Source organism: Petaurus breviceps, unplaced genomic scaffold (assembly GCF_028583685.1).
Source record: "Petaurus breviceps papuanus isolate PSGF00001 unplaced genomic scaffold, PetGlider_PUasm1.0 446, whole genome shotgun sequence".
Classification (NCBI taxonomy): domain Eukaryota; kingdom Metazoa; phylum Chordata; class Mammalia; order Diprotodontia; family Petauridae; genus Petaurus; species Petaurus breviceps.
The window spans coordinates 390,028-398,778 of NW_027186338.1; the positions used below are offsets into that span (position 1 = coordinate 390,028).

The window sequence follows — 8,751 nt, forward strand, 5'->3', positions numbered from 1 at the left end:
CAGTTTTTCTTGAGAATTTCTTGGAGGATGATTTCTAGGTTCTTTCTTTGATCATGGCTTTCAGGTAGTCCAATAATTTTTAAATTATCTCTCCTGAATCTATTTTCCAGGTCAGTGGTTATTCCAAAGAGATATTTCACACTGCCTTCTAATTTTTTATTTGTCTGGATCTGTTTAATAGTATCTTGATTTCTCATAAAATCACTAGCTTTCATTTGCTCCAATCTAATTCTGAAGGAATTATTCTCTTCAATGAGCTTTTGAGATTCTTTTTCCATCTGGCAAATTCGGCTTTTTAAGGCATTCTTCTCCTCATTGGCTTTTTTAGTCTCTTTTGCCACTTAAGTTAGTCTATTTTTATTTATTTAATTTTTTACAGCAATTGGGTTAAGTAACTTGCCCAAGGTTACATGGCCAGTTTTTTTTGTGTGGTTGTTAAGTATCTGAGGCCAGAACCAATCCTGGGTCCTCCCTAGCCACCCGTGAATTAGTCTATTTTTAAAGTGTTATTTTCTTCAGTCAGGTTATTGACTCACTTTTCATGATTTTCATTTTTTTTTTGCATTATTCTCATTTCTCTTCCCAATTTTTCTTCCACTTCTCTTATTTGGTTTTCAAAATCCTGCTCCTCTGTGTCCTGTAAGCAGCTCATTCTTTTCTTGGAAGCTTCTGGTGCAAGAGTTTTTACTTTGTTGTCTTCCTCCTGGTGTTCCATGCTTTTATCCTTTTTGTTCCCCCAAAAGAAGTCCAAAGTCAGATTGCTGTGCTTGCTTTGCTTCCTTTGCTTCCTCATGTTGCCATTCAATTACTTGACTTTTGAGCTTTTTGCCACAGTAGAACTCTGTTTCCAGAGAGGAGAGCTTTGTCCCAAATCGCTGGGGTTTTCACAGCTGCTGGAGCTATTAGCTGGGTGCCCTCTCAGAAGCCTCCACTGGCTCTGGCACCTGGCCACACACCCCAGGACCTCAACCCTAGACAGCAATCCAGATCCAAGCAGGTTAAAGCAAGGCCAATTACCCCTCAGGGTTATTGGTTACTTGGTCCCCCTAAAATCTGCAGGCCAGGAGCTCTGAAGCACCCAGGTGTCTGCACAGCCACTGTGCCTCAGCCACTTCTCCCTCCAGGGGCAGAGGCTGGACCACACTCCTAGACCCCCTTTTCCCACAAAGTCCACACTGACCTCTCATTTTGTCTTTGGCATTTATGGGTTGATAATTCTGGAAATCACCACAGCTGCTGATGATCTACCCTCCCGATGTCCCTCTAGCCTTGGCTGGTCGGCCTGCTGAGGCTAAAACTGCGGGCTCATGCAGGGCTGGGCTCTTCTCCCAGGGACCCTTCCTGTCCACCTGCCAGGCTGTCTTCAGTGAGAGATTTGTTTCTCTTTGTCCCTTTATTGGTTTTGTAGCCCTAAAATTTGTTTGGATTCATTTTTAATAGGTATTTGAGGTGGTTATGGGGGGAGCACAGGGAGTTTTCCTGCTTCTATGCTGCCATCTTGGCTCTGCCAACCAGGAATCATGTGTCTTTAGCTACAAGGCTGCTAAACAGGGGCAGGGTATCTAAATAAATGGCCTATGGGGCTTCCATGAAAATGGTGATGAGGGAGTCATCAAAAGAACAAGTTACTTTTTGACTGCTCACTTTGACAACCACAGAAACAGCCCAATGAAGCAAAACTCTTAGGGGAAACAGCAAGAAAGATGGCCTTGAATGATATTGAGCAAAGTGTCAGGGGAATGATATGACACACAAAATACTAGAAGAAAAGAGGGACAATAGGGGCAATTAGGTTGCACAGTGGATAGAGCACTGGCACTGGAGTTGAGGACCTGAGTTAAAATCCAGTCTCAGAGACTTGACACTTGCTAGCTGTGTGATCCTAGGCAAGTCACTTAATGCCAACTGCCTTACAAAACAAAGGGGGGGGGCTGGCAAAGAGAAGGCCACAGGATAAAGGAAAGCTGGGGTGGTATTGTAAGGGCAATAACCAAAAACTAGAATCCATAATGAGCTTTGCAGGATGCTTCTACCTCTAGAATAATAATCCTATGGCTTCTTCTACCATCTACATTTTGAGAGATACCACAAAATACAGGTTCTTAACCTGGGGTCTGAGACCCAAAGGGGTCCGTGACTAGATTTCATGTGGTCTATACACATGGACGGGGAAATTAGATATTTATTTCAATATAATCATTTTCTTTGTTTTCTGTGTATTTTGTGTATTTAAAAATGTGATTCTGGGGGGCAGCTGGGTGGCGCAGTGATAGAGCACCAGCCCTGGAATCAGGAGGACCTGAGTTCAAATGTGACCTCAGACACTTAACACTTACTAGCCGTGTGGCCTTGGGCAAGTCAATTAACTCCAACAGCCCTGCCTTCCCCCTCCAAAAAGACCAAACCGAAAAAAAAAAATGTGATCCTGGGTAATATCCCTCAGCTTCACCAGATTGCCAAGGAGGTCCATGAAACACACAAAAAAATTAAGAATTCCTGCCCCAAAAGAGCTTTTAAAACATTTTTTTTTAATCCAGAGAAGGCTGGAATTTTTTGTTAACAGGACTTCATTGAGATGTGTCTGTAGTCAGTACCAAGAGAGAGATCATCAGTTTTGCTACTTTAGCTTCTTTGCACCAGTTCCCTAGCTACTTTTCGTACTTCTTAATTTCTTCCATTTTCATAATCAGTGGATTCTATTGTTCTAGGAACATAAAACATAGTAAAATTTAAATTTTGATAACCCTCCAATACACGAAGACTTCTGGGACATCCTGTGGTGAATATTAGCTAACCTTATATGTCATTTTACAAAAATGCAAGTTGGTTGTACATTTCAAGGTTCAACTGACTTCCCTGTATTTTGATTATTTCTTGGGGAATTCAGGTTACTGGGGGCCATCTGCTGATTCAGTCTCCAGCCTCCTTAGCAGTATGAGGCCATTTCAAGCACTATTTAAACTGGTACCAAAAGAAGCCAGGATAGCCACTCAGGTTCTATCTATTACAAATAACAACAGGGCTTCTGGGGTTCCAGTAAGAGTCAGCATCAATGGTTACACGGACTGCATACTAATTATCAGTCCTATGGAGTCTGATGACACTGAAGCTTAGTAATGGTGTCCCTCCCACAGTGCTGTAACCCTAAACAAAATCCTTTCTGACTGCCTAAGCGGGGAGGTTCTGCTAACCCATTTCCTTTCACCCCATCATCTGTAACAGAACCCTTATGAGCTTCTGAGCTTCTGGCTCTTCAGGGCCCTGGTGGACACTGTGGTCTTGGCCCTACTCTGGCATACTTGTTCCAGGAATGAAGTACGTTGTCATTGCGTTTTAATTGACTAGAGTGGTATTTTATTTTTGAGATGATGGTTTAAAAACATTAATGGTCTTGATGACTGGGATTTTTCTTTTTTATCCCTTCCCCCCAAATTTAAGAAGAGAAAGAGAAGTACCTATTTCCTACAAGTGAAAGTGTAGGAAGTAGGTAGGGTATACAAAACCAAGTATCAGGCAACTTCCTCATTGGAATGGGCAGCCCACCCCATTTCTGCACATCTTTAACAGTGAGGAAATCCGTTCTTACACTAAGCCTAAATTGCCTCCTTGAAACTTTTCCTCACTGCCCATAGTTCTTCCCTTTGGGTCGAACAAGGCAAGACTAATCCTTTCTTCACCTAACAGACTTATGCTACAGGGAAGTGGATGAGAGTGCAAACCACAGAACAAAAAAGGAATACAGCCACTGGCCTCAGGGCCCATTACCTGGAAGCTGTTGGATGTTTTGATTTTAAAACTGATTGCTTATAAAAATATAGATAGAACTCATAATGGTGTAGTCATCTCATCATATCCTCACAAAAACCTTGGAAGGTAGGTGATGTTATTATCCTCAGTTTACATATTTCTAAAGAAAGTGAGACAGAGTTAAGTGACACACCATGCTTGGCAAAATGAAGTCCAAAAAAAGTAAAAGCAGATATAATTAGCAGATAAGGGAATTTAAAACAATCAAAAAGTCATTGCACAATGTTATTGTTACTGTGTACAATGTTCTGGTTCTGCTCACTTTACTGTGCATCAGTTCACATAACCCTATCCAGGTTTTTCTGAAATCTGCCTGCTCATCATTTCTAATAGTACAATAGTATTCCATTACCTTCATATACCACAATTTGTTCAGCCATTCCCCAGTTGAGAGGCATCCCCTCAATACCCAATTCTTTGCCATCACAAAAGGACTGGTTCAAATATTTTTGTACATGTGGGTCTTTTTCCATTTTTCTATGATCTCTTTGGAATACTAACCTGGTAGTGGTATTAGTAGACCAAAGGAAATGCAGTTTTATAGCCCTTGGGACATAGTTCCACATTGCTTTCCAAAATGACTGGATCAGTTCACAACTCTACCAATAATGCCTTAGTGTTCCAATGTTCCCACATCTACAGTATTTATCATTTTCCTTTTCTGTCACATTAACCAATCTGATAGGCACCTCAGAATTGTTCAATTTGCATGTCTCTGATAAATAGTGGTTTTGAGCATTTTCTTCATGACTGTAACTTTAATTTCTTCATCTGAAAACTTCCAGTTCATATCCTTTGACCATTTATAAATTGGGGGATGACTTGTATCCTTATAAATATGACTCAGTTCTCTATATATTTTAGAAAGTAGACCTTTATCAGAAACACTGGCAGTAAAAATTGTTTCACAGTTTTTCTGCTTTCTAATTTTGGTTTCATTGGCTCTGTTGGTGCAAAAACTTTTTAATTTAATGTAATCAAAATTATCCATTTCTCATTTCATAATGTTCTCTTTCTCTTGTTTGGTCATAAAGTCTTCCATTCTCCATATGTGACAGGTAAACTATTTCTTGCTCTACTAATTAGCTGTAATGGCAAGCAAAGAAGTACTAGCACCTTCTTTGAGCTATTTAATTATTTAGCACTTTCTTTCAGTTAAAGTTTCTTTTGAGCCTTGCCCATGGTTATATCTAGTCTTTGTTAAAAAACAGAACTTGCGAACCCCAAAACTTGGGAATCCCAGAACTTGTTGTGAACCCCTGCTGCTGATGCAACAGGAAGGGGCAGAACGGGGAGGAGCTAATGACCATACATAAGGAGAAGCACAAGCTGGGAGAGAGCAGAACTGAGAAGAGAACACTTGTGGTGGCAAAGTTGAGAAGAAAACTTGTGGTATCCAGGCACTCTGTCTGTTCTGTTTGTGTTGATTTGTGTTTGTAATGCTTTGTACAGAAGCCCTGGGACTTTACTGGAAGCCCTGAAAGAGAATTTTCTGGTTGTCTGTTTACAAAAGTCCTAGAGGAGGGGTTTTGAGGTCCTGGGACTTTACTGGTGATTTGTGTTGACTTCTCAGACCTTCTTTATGGGTCTCTGTTGATTTCACAAGCAGATAGTGAATTGATGATAGTGCTGGCAATGTGCATCAATGTTGTTTTGGTTCTGGTAAGCTTTATCTTCCCAGAAACAGAAACTGCAAAGGACTTGAGGTAGACTGGACACAGTGAGCTTCAATACGGAACTGGACAAGGAGCTGAAAGCTGCCTACCTATGAATCCAGGTGACAGCTGGGTGGGTACTCCATGCTGGCTGAGGAGATTAAAACAATAAGACCTAGAGGTGGAAAACCTTTGTACTTTGTGCCCCTTAAGAATGACTGTTCTATAAGGATGATTCTTTTTGCTTTTTTGGGAGAGGCAATTGGGGTTAAATGACTTGCCCAAGATCACATGGCTAATTTTTGTGCTGTGTCTGAGGCCGGATTTGAACTCAGGTCCTGCTGATTCCAGGGCTGGTGCTCTATTCACTGTGCCACCTAGCCACCCCAATAAGGATGATTGGAAGTCAGTCTCCAAATTAAGATGAAAAAAAAGATTTTCTGGCTGACAAGATTAAGACAATGTGACCTAGGGGTGGGAGACCTTTGTACACCTTAAGGATGACTGAGTTAAGGACTAACTGAATATCATCTTTTATCTAAGTGCTCCTTTATCTTTCCCTGAGTTAGAACTTCCCTAAATCAGTAAGCCTTGAAACAGCAGCATGTATAAGGATTATGGTGCAAGCCTTTATAGAGATCATGAGGCAAATCTATCCCATGCAAGAGATCACCCTGTCCCAGGACGCTGACCAAGCAGGGCCCCCCACACCCTTCATCCAGAACATGACCCTGGCCTGTTCCATGACCCCAGCCTGTTCTGGGAAATTCCACTCTCCCTGTGTCCTCCACCCTGTTCTGGGTAGGATCCCATCACGTGGAGGGTCCCAGGCTGGTACCCTTGCGGCCATGTTTCCCAAATTAGCCCTGAGCTATAGATCCAACCAATGGCTGTTCTTGGCTTCTATAGTCATTGCTTAAGCTAGCTCCCCTCTCCAATTGTGGTTTTTGCCTTTATGAGCACTACCTGTATCCCACCTCAGGGCTGCCTGATTTGAGTGTATACTCCCCACAGTCCAGCTCTTGATCAATAAATCCACACCCAAATTTACCCTGCACCCAGGCCTTAACTCGATCTTATTCTCTTCACGACAGGGGACCGCCACTTCTATGGGTGGGTGGAGGGTGGAGGGAGACCAGGGTCTGGGGTGGAAGCGGGGCAGAAAGAAACTCATTTCTCTCTGGGGGGGGCAATAGCTCTAGAAACAAAACTGGAGACTAGGCACGTGACCCTCTCCACGGGGCCCCCGCAGCACCAGAGAAGGTTGACCGGAGGAGGGGGTGCCCCAGAGGATGCCAGAAAGACTACATGACGCCACAGGGAAGCCCGGACCAGAGAGCAGATGAACACACACCGGGAGCACCCACGCCCCCAGACTTCCCTTCCAATTTACTCTTCTGCCAGGCCCTCTCCCCACGGGCCACCCTAGACCCCTGTAAGACCTCGGGAGCTTCCTTCCCCCTCAGGAGGACGCCCCTCCCCTTCTCCGTGAGCTCCCCAACCAGTCCACGGGGCCCCGACCCCACCGCACCCCTACAGCCAGCCTCGCATGGGGCTGGCCCCGGTCTCAGCTGCCCCTCACCCTGTCACACTTGAGCTCAGGACCCATGAGGGAGAGAACCTGCCACCGTGAAGCCTGGAAATACAGGAGAGGAAATGAGACGGAAGTCCAATCCTCCGGCCCTTGAGCTAGACAAATGACCCAGAGGCGCGCACGGCCTTCTGGGAATAGTAGTCTGGAGGCTGGGGTACCTTCTGCGCATGCCTAGGGCTCGGCCCCGCCCCCGGCCTGGAATGTGGTCCTACTTCCTTCCTTCCTTAGAGCCATGCCCCCTCCCCTCTTCTCCCCTGACCTGGTGCATAGTCGTCATAGCCCCAAAGGTCGCAGGGAGTCACCAGCCGTGGGGTCCCAAACCTGGAGGGATCCCGGGGCTCTTGCCAGCTTAGTCCACCCTGAGGACTCCCCCCCCCCTCCGGCAGCCACTACCAACAGGCCCCAGCTCTAAGGAAATGCTGCCTTGTGCGCCGCCATGATTCCGGTGGAAGTGACGCGACCACGCAGGGAAGCGGCGACTCCGAGGAAGGAAACCACCAGCTTGGGGCTGGGGGCTGGGGGCTCAGAGCGCTCGCTCAGCCCCGGGTGCTTCCAGGCAGGAGCAGCAGGATACGAGGAGGCCCGGGGCAGCAGGAGACGTCGGGAGGGCGCCGGCCAACAGCGGGGCCCCGGGGACGGTGGAAGGCTTTGCTGTGGCCTGGGCCGTGTTTGGGGGGAGCGATGTTGGGGGAAAGCCCGGGATCCGAGAAGGGCGGGGCCAGGACGTGCCCGCCTTGTGTCTCTTTCCTCTGTCTAGAAGACGGACCCCAGGGAAACCAGGAGAGAGTGAGGCCCCTTACCTGCGCTTGCAGAATGCCCAGCGTTTGGTAGATGGACTAAAAGAAACTAAGAACCAGCTTCCCCTGTTCTAGGCCCTGTTAAGTACTTTACACTGACTATCTCATTGGGTCCTCACAACAACCCTGGGATGCGGATGCTTTTATAGCCCCCATTTTATAGATGTGGAAACTAAGATGAAGTGATTTTCCCAAGGTCATACAGCTAGCTAGTGTATGAAATTGGATTTGAACTCGGGTCTTGACTCCATGCTCAGAGCTCTATCCACTGCACTACACAGCTTCCCCATCTTTATCTCTTAGTATTGAAAGAATTGGCATATAGGATTGCTGTGTCATTGTCAGTGATATTTGCAAGATCATGGACAACAGGAAAGAAACAAGAGAAACACCGATGTCTAAATGTTTTTTTTAAGTGAGAAGCAGTGGATATGTAGTGAAAAGTGGGAAATTTAGGCCTAATGTTGTAATACAGCTTGCCTCCTCCTTAAACCAGTTTGAACCCCATCACCTGAAAAAGGCCTAAAACCTGGATTGGCCAATCAGGCGACAGACATTTTTGGCCCACTCTGAGCTTAACTAACTGCTTTGGGTGCTCTAGCATAACAGACATGCTTTGCTTTGCTCTCTGAGTGAACCCAAAATGCCCCTCCCTGTGTCAGCAACTACAAGGCCGGATGAAGCTGAACAGGAGCATTCTTTTGTTTATGACTGCCAAGGAAAACTTGACTTCAACCAGACACTATCTTGAGTAATGGCATTCCTCTTCTGTGATGTTTATGAGCAATATAATGGTATAGTATGTAATACTATCTCATATTAATGATAGAAGAGACAGACATCTTGGAACTATAATTGCAGTCAACACTGATCATATTGTAGTTGAAATCTATGCTAT

The 8,751-nt window shown here is 45.1% G+C and overlaps 1 long non-coding RNA gene across 1 annotated transcript; it reads right to left on the reverse strand.

The window, feature by feature from the left end:
- Positions 1 to 3,959: 3,959 nt before the first annotated feature.
- Positions 3,960 to 7,945, reverse strand: LOC138171475 (uncharacterized). The gene is made up of 2 exons (XR_011170895.1): positions 7,045 to 7,945; positions 3,960 to 5,613 (listed from the first exon to the last, which is right to left on the reverse strand). It is a non-coding gene; the product is annotated as an uncharacterized lncRNA (long non-coding RNA).
- Positions 7,946 to 8,751: the final 806 nt, after the last annotated feature.